We start from the raw sequence: 9,193 nt of genomic DNA on the forward strand, positions 1-9,193 counted from the left end.
TTGTGTGGCTTCTTCAGGTGAGGTAACAACATAAGTAGAGTTATTTCTCTGTATAATGAGCCTGACAGGAAATCCCCACCGGTAAAGGATGCCATTTCTCCTCAAAGCTGTGGTTACAGCCGTGAAAGATCTCCTTTTGGCAATAGTCGCTGCAGAAAAGTCTGGAAACACTTGGATATCAGCAAGGACTTCTGTGTTTTCTGTCTCCCTAGCTGCTCTCAAGACACGTTTTTTATATGATAAAAGTGCATGCGGAGAAGCGTGTCTCTAGGCGAGAGGCCCACATAGGACCGAGGTTTTGGTAACCTATGAATCCTATCAATAAGTAGATCTTGCTCCGAAGTCGAGGGTAATAGCTTCCGAAATATTGCAAGAACATACGATTGAAGGTCTGCATTTGAGACTGTTTCCAGGACTCCCCTAAACTTCACATTATTGCGTCTAGAGCAATCCTCCATTTCGGCCATCTTGTCCCACAGGGAGTCTAGTTGACGTAAAGTATCATGTGTCATCAGGTCGTTGTGGGAGGGTACAAGGTCGCTCATTTTTTGTTCTAGTTCACTAGCGCGATCTCCTGAACTTCTTCTCTGTGTTCCCGTATGGACACTTTCATGGCGTTGGTGAGGTCTGCATTTTGTTTATAGATCATCAATCGCCAACTGTTAGGGGAGCGTTAGGGTTGAGTTGCACTGCAGGAGTCGTAGGAGAGTCTGTCAACTCTGTAGACCAAGAGGAACCAGCTTCCAATGCCAGGGAGGCCACTGGTGAAGAAGGGTTTCTCTTTTCCTTACTCGTCAGCACAGATCTGAAATAATTCAAAACAGGTATAGGCTTAATATTTCTGTGTTATTTCTAAGCCATGGCTGCACCAGGAGAAGAATGACCAGGCGAGACTCTTTGTTGCAAAAAGGGGCTGTACACGTATTCAGGTTGCCAGAGTTAGAAGTGTAGAATCAGAATTCAGACATGGGTGGGTATAGAAGACATCTTTAGTATTACAATAGAATAAAAAAGAAAAAAAAGCAGTACTACTTCCAATGAAGGCACACGAAAGACGCAAATATTTAATCCAATACTGGGAAATTATTTCATATCATTGAGGGGATTTTTGAAGATGGATAATGCATAAACATAACTCATAAAACCACATTTTTTTTATTGATATGCATTAAAAATGAATTTAATAATTAAAAAGCGAAATATTAAAATGTTGGAGTCTGGGACAGGTAAATGAGATGGGAGTACACATGAGAGTGTAGTGGTGGTAGAATCACCTTTACTTATGTATCCCCCTATCCACGATAATCACAGTGAGAATCCCTAATTAACCATCAAACATGATCAAAAACTGCACAGGTCATCTGAATAAATAAATCTTTATATTGTGTTAGTAACACAAATATCTAATGATGTATATAATTAATACAGATTAAGTTCCTGAATGTAAGTTCTGTTTCTATGTCCTTAAATGATGGTAAATATCTGTTCAATATTGTAAAGATCAACGGAGTATTCGTGATACCGGTTTATTTCTGAAATCAGCTTATTTGTTATTATTTTTTATTTGTAAGAAATTATACGAAGATCGTGTGGATGGTAAGTATGTTTGCTCACTATGAGAAACATCATTATAAGCTGAGAGAAATGTATGCGTGACCGCGCATACACATGTCCGGGGACACGATCGCGATCAAGGTAAATGTATCAGTTTCACAGATCCTCAATGAACAGTAAAAAAAAGTATATATCTGTATGTGTATATTTTCAGGTGTGATCTGGGTTCAGTAATTATCAACCCCACATATACTAAATATTCCTTCTATTCTCACTTGAAAAGTGGCCGCATATAATTTTCCGGCTAGCTGGTCACCCTTTGTAAACTGTGTTATATAGGGTTATTATTCACTGACCAGCTATGGCAAAACAAAGGCTTAGGAAAAATATATATGTCTCAAATTACTTTGTGTATATTCACATTATTTCATTGAGGGGCTATGATTAAAGAGTATTGAGCATATACATTTAGCATTCACCCCAGAGAACTGCTTGGTTCTATAAATAGCAGCTTTAGTATTATTATTGAGAACAAAATAAAGTTGTGTTCTAATATATCAAATAGCTACATTTATAACAATCTAGTATTCTGCTCACATGAGAGGGCTGTGTTGATGTGCATAGCTCAAGTCTGAATACTAAGAGCATTAACATACAAAGAAAAGGTATTTTTCAACTTCTGTTGTTATATTGTATCAATGAATTGTAGCTGTGGTAAGCTAGGGTTAATGCCATGCAAATTGCTAATGTTCTTTTCACATCATTTCATAGTTAAAGTATATTGAGCATATACATGTAACATTCGCCCAACAAATAAATAGCAGTTTCAATATTGTTGTTAAAAACAGAATGAGGTCTGTATCAAATATATTAGTACCATAACAAAAAGCTGCATTTGTGATAATTTAATCTGAGGTTCAGCTCCTGTAAAAGGGCTGTGCTGGTGAACTGCAGCTCTGGTCTAATTACTGGAAACATTCACAAACACAAAGACTGAGTTTATCAGCTCCTATTTTTATATTATTTTAATTACTTATATCTCTGATAGTCTAGGATTAATGCCCTGTAGAAAGAGCTAATCCTCTTAAACAGAATTCATATTATTGATCAAAAAGGGCTGTAATAGCCAGCTACACTCCCTGAACACACATACACATGACATACGTTTCACTATTAGCTTCTACTAGGACGCAACCCATATGTGATTCGGGTTGGGTATTTAAACTAATATCCACCAATGAGCTCGATATAATTTGATTGACATATTTTTCAACCTATCAATTAAGATTTTTTAATGTGTTTACTATAAGGTCACAGGAACTAGGTATATTTTTATTTTTATTTATATTATTATTATTTGATTTATTTTCATATTTATTTTTATTATTATTTTTATTTTTAATTTTATTTTAATTTATTTTTTTATATTTTTATTTTTATTATTTTTTATTTTTATTTATATTTATTTTTATTTTTATTTTTATTTATTATTATTTTTTATTATTATTTTTATTTATTATTATTTTTATTTGTATTTATTTATTTTTATCCTCAGTCACTGATCAACACACATTTATTAACATTAAAAATAATGTGTATTATCTTGAAGAATCAATAATAACAATCTACAAATCTTTTATAACATATAAATAAATTATCTTCACAGCGGATGAAATCAAAATTAATATGGTGAACCTATCCTGGTATGTCATTAGATGTATTTTATAGTGATTTAAACAATAACTTCTAGGTACAGATAACAATCTCGGGATAGCATTATGTCGATATCTATAGATAATCAACAACATACATATTCTAAATGTACCTTACATATTATGTATACTTTATATAGTCTTTTTATCTTGATGTTTATAAGTTTGGACTCTGTCCCAAACAAATTTTGAATAATTAATTATCAAAAAACAGTATTTTATATGTATGTTCCTGTGACCTTATAGTAAAAACATTAAAAAATCTTAATTGATAGGTTGAAAAATGTGTCAATCAAATTATATTGAGCTCATTGGTGGATATTAGTTTAAATACCCAACCCGAATTACATACAGGTTGCCTCACTAGTAGAAGCTAATAGTGAAATGTAGGTCAGGTGTATGTGTAGTTTTTAGAAGGAGACTGTTTCAGTGAGTTCTAAGTGTAGTTGGCTATTACAACCCTTTTTGATCAATAATATGAATTCTGTTTAAAAGGATTAGCTCTTTCTACATGGCCTTAATCCTAGACTATCACAGATATAAGTAATTAACATAATATAACAATAGGAGCTGATAAACTCAGTCTTTGTATTTGTGAATGTTTCCAGCAATTAGATCAGAGCTGCAGTTCACCAGCACAGCCCTTTTACAGGAGCTGAACCTCAGATTAGATTATCACAAATGCAGCTTTTTATTATGGTACTAATATATTTGATAGAAACCTCATTCTGTTTTTAACAACAATATTGAAACTGCTATTTATTTGTTGGGCGAATGTCACATGTATATGCTCAATATACTTTAACTATGAAATGATGTGAAAAGAACATTAGCAATTTGCATGGCATTAACCCTAGCTTACCACAGCTACAATTTATTGATACAATATAACAACAGAAGTTGAAAAATACCTTTTCTTTGTATGTTAATGCTCTTAGTAATCAGACTTGAGCTATGCACATCAACACAGCCCTCTCATGTGAGCAGAATACTAGATTGTTGTACATGTAGCTATTTGATATATTAGAACACAACTTTATTTTGTTCTCAATAATAATACTAAAGCTGCTATTTATAGAACCAAGCAGTTCTCTGGGGTGAATGCTAAATGTATATGCTCAATACTCTTTAATCATAGCCCCTCAATGAAATAATGTGAATATACACAAAGTAATTTGAGACATATATATTTTTCCTAAGCCTTTGTTTTGCCATAGCTGGTCGGTGAATAATAACCCTATATAACACAGTTTACAAAGGGTGACCAGCTAGCCGGAAAATTATATGCGGCCACTTTTCAAGTGAGAATAGAAGGAATATTTAGTATATGTGGGGTTGATAATTACTAAACCCAGATCACACCTGAAAATATACACATACAGATATAGATATGTACTTTTTTCTACTATTCATTGAGGATCTGTGAAACTGATATATTTACCTTGATCGCGATCATGTCCCCGGACATGTGTATGCGCGGTCACGCATACAGTTCTCTGCACACTATGAGAAACATCATTATAAGCTAACATACTTACCATCCACACAATCTCCGTATAATTTCTTACAAATAAAAAATAATAACCAATAAGCTGATTTCAGAAATAAACCGGTATCACGAATACACCGTTGATCTTTACAATATTGAACAGATATTTACCATCATTTAAGGACATAGAAACAGAACTTACATTCAGGAACTTCATCTGTATTAATTATAGATATGTGTGTTACTAACACAATATAAAGATTTATTTATTCAGATGAGCTGTGCAGTTTTTGATCATGTTTGATGGTTAATTAGGGATTCTCACTGTGATTATTGTGGATAGGGGGATACATAAATATAGGTGATTCTACCACCACTACACTCTCATGTGTACTCCCATCTCATTTACCTGTCCCAGACTCCAACATTTTAATATTTCGCTTTTTAATTATTAAATTCATTTTTAATGCATATCAATAAAAAAAATTGGGTTTATGAGTTATGTTTATGTATTATCCATCTTCAAAAATCCCCTCAATGATATGGAATAATTTCCCAGTATTGGACTAAATATTTGCGTTTTTAGTGTGCCTTCGTTGGAAGTAGTACTGCTTTTCTTTCTTTTTTATTCTATTGTAATATACTAAAGATGTCTTCTATAACCACCCATGTCTGAATTCTGATTCTACACTTCTAACTCTGGCAACCTGAATACGTGTACAGCCCCTTTTTGCAACAAAGAGTCTCGCCTGGTCATTCTTCTCCTGGTGCATTGGAAGTAGTACTGCTTTTCTTTCTTTTTTTATTCTATTGTGATATATTACTACTAGAAGTAGCACCTATTAGCAACAACCTCAATTTTTGTACTGCCCTTGTATGTAAAATATTATAAGAGAAAAAGAAAAATTTTCTTGTGCGGGGGATATTCTCTAATGATTATCTTTAGTATATTAGCATGTTGATCCTGGGTAGCTCAAAGCCTTAACGGATAATGGAGTTTTTATCTCAGTTTCATGTTTATTATAGGTCTGAATGCCAGGGAGAGCTTAAACAGAGTTGCTTTGTTGATTGCAGTAATGACAAATCTCCACTAGATGGCAGTAGATCAGCACAGATAAAGATATTAAAGTGGAAGACAATGTTAACTTCCCTGGACTGGGTCCAGAGCCGGATTAAGACCTCATGGGGCCCTAGGCAAGATACTGGTTTGGGGCCCCCTCCCTGAAAAAAATCCATAGCACTATAGTTTTTTAGCATAACATATACCCCTATTCAGGGGCTGGCTGGCAGACTTTATCCCGGGGGGCAAGCACATAGCACTGGCCCATAAGTAGCAGCTCATTTTTAAAGGGTGGTCTCACTGCCGGCCCTGGGAGGGCCCTCTGTGGACTGCTGGGCCCTAGGCAATTGCCTAGGTTGACTAGTGGTAAATCCAGCCCTGACTGGGTCAACTGAGTTTTAAGTAGTTGAGGAAATTCCTGATATGTGTTATTCTTATCAGATAAGGAACAGAGTTCTGGAAACTGCGTTGTCTGATAAACCTTTCCCCTTCTGTAGCAGATTTTTATCAATGTCTGAGGGACTAAATAGAACAGTGCAGTGTATCCTCGTGCCTCACTTAGAATCTAATTTGGTGTGTGAGATAGCAGGCAAGGAGCAACAGCTTCCCATGTATGCAGCCCCGTGGTCTAGGTCTCGCAGTCGCGAACCGGAAGTGGTGGACCGGAGTCCCGGTCGCAGGGCTGAGTAAGGATCAGCCAAGGGAAGGTCCGATTGGGTCAAGCACCTTAGGGAGGGCCAATCAAGGGCAGCAGTAAGAGTGTCCAAGTCCCTGGAGCTGCTCCCACGTAGAGACCAGGTGAGACAGCGTGTGGAGCAGTGGAAATGGCCTGGACCACGACAACCTCTACATCCAGTGGTGCCACGAGTGTTCAGCAAACTGTCAGGTTCTAGGTGGCGCTCAATGGGGTCTCAAAAAGGTGAAAAATCTGAGGCCCAGAGGGAGAGCTCTGCAGGAACACGTCCAGATGAGATGGCGTTCAGGCCACGCCCCCCTCTGCAGTCAGCTTAACTCATCAAATCAATGTCTCTCACTATCTTGTCACATTAGCATTTGCCATCACCTTCAGTCTTCGACATTGCTAGAATTTGATGTTTTCTTATCCAAGAAAGAACTTTTTCCCTTTAACTTTCTAGTATTAAGCTTACTCATCTGTCCCTGTTTCAGTCTATGTTAAATGTTGTTGCAAGACTGACCTTCCTCTCTCAACATGCCACATCCCCTGCACTGCTCTGCAAAACTCTATACTGGTTCACCATATCCCCCAGAATCCAATTCAACAAAACCCCTTTATACATCTCAAACTCACCATGAAATACACTCCTTTTCTATCTGCCTCAAACCTACAGTCATGGCCAAAAGTTTTGAGAATGACACAAAGTATTGGTTTTCACAAAGTTTGCTGCTACAGTGATTTTAGACCTTTTTGTCAGATGTTACTATGGTATACTGAAGTAAAATTACAAGCATTTCATAAGTGTCAAAGGCTTTTATTGACAATTACATTAAGTTTATGCAAAGAGTCAATATTTGCAATGTTGACCCTACTTTTTGAAAACCTCTACAATTCACCCTGGCATGCTGTCAACTTCTGGGCCACATACTGACTGATGGCCGCCCATTCTTGCCTAATCAATGCTCATAGTTTGTCAGAATTTGTGGGTTTTTGTTTGTCCACCCGCCTCTTGAGGATAGAACACAAGTTCTCAATGGGATTAAGGTCTGGGGAGTTTCCTGGCCATGGACCCCAATTTTTATCACTTTTACCTTATGGCACAGGACTGATGGTAGTGCTCACCTTTCCTTCCCCGGACAAGCGTTTTTCCAGATGTTCCAAACAATCTGAAAGCGGATTCATCAGAGAAAATGACTTTACCCCAGTCCACAGCAGTCCAATCCATGTACCTTTTGCAGAATATCAGTCTGTACCTGATGTTTTTCCTGGAGAGAAGTGGATTCTTTGCTGGACTTCTTGACACCAGGCCATCCTCCAAAAGTCTTTGCCTCACTGTGCATGCAGATACACTCACACCTGCCTGCTGCCATTCCTGAGCAAGCTCTGCACTGGTGGTGCCCCGATCCAACAGCTGAATCAACTTTAGGACATGGCCCTGGCACTTGCTGGACGTTCTTTGGTGCCTTAAAGCCTTCTTCCCAACTCCTAAACCTCTTCTTAAAGTTCTTGATGATCCGATAAATGGTTGATTTAGGTGCAATCTTACTAGCAGCAATATCCTTGCCTGTGAAGCCCTTTTTGTGCAAAGCAATGATGACTGCACGTGTTTCCTTGCAGTTAACCATGGTTAACAGAGGAAGTACAATTATTTCAAGCACCAACCTCCTTTTAAAGCTTCCAGTCTGTTATTGTAACTCTATCAGCAAGACAGAGCTTTTGTGGCAGGGCTGAAATACAGTGGAAATGTTGTTTTTGGGATAAAGTTCATTGTTATGGCAAAGTAGGACTTTGAAATTAATAGCAATTCAGTATATGCAAATTGCCATCATAAACACTGAAGCAGCAGACTTTGTGAAAAATAATATTTGTGTCATTCTCAAAACTGTTGGCCATGTCTGTATATCTTTCTTCTTCTTTTATAATCATCTCACTCCTGCCTACAAGACTTCATCCTATGCCACTACCCAGCTATGAAATTGCCTATCATGCCTGTTCAGACTCTCCCCCATCCTCACCTTTTCTCAGATCTGACATCTTAATTACTGTCAAGTATATGACTATATGCCTCTTACACAGATATATATAGAATAGTTGCTTTCTTTTATGTTTAATTGAGAACTCCCAAATTCTATGCTCGGGAAATGTAATATGAAATATCAAATATATGAGGGAATTTACTAAAGCATGATATTCATAAATAGTTATTTCATTTGCATGGAGATTTTCAAGTTTCAAGATCTATTAAATGGAATCGCTACAGAAGTAACTAACTTTTCAAACCTCAAATGAAGCACCAGACGTTGGAAATTCTTTGATTTCTGCAGTGATAAGCATGAAACAGGAGTAATCTATGAAAGATCGATTTTAGTAACTCACCATTGACCAAAATTAATGTAGGGCCCTACAAATAACAGCCCGTTTAAAATAACAATATTTATTAGAAATACATTTGAATGATAATGATAGAATTGGCACACTGAGATTAAATATATAGAGTATAATTGCACATATCCATATGTTGCAAACAGTAGTGTTCAGGGTTCTTCAAAGGAGCGTGTGTAACAGTATAAGTACAAGGAGGTAAATTAAATTAAAATGAATTAAAATTAGTGGCAAACCGCCAGCAGTTGAAACCGATACATAAACCCTGCAAGCACTTCACCATCATCACCATTTATTTATACAGTGCCACTAAGTCCACA

The sequence above is a fragment of the Mixophyes fleayi genome, chromosome 9, assembly GCF_038048845.1.
Source record: "Mixophyes fleayi isolate aMixFle1 chromosome 9, aMixFle1.hap1, whole genome shotgun sequence".
Lineage (NCBI taxonomy): Eukaryota > Metazoa > Chordata > Amphibia > Anura > Limnodynastidae > Mixophyes > Mixophyes fleayi.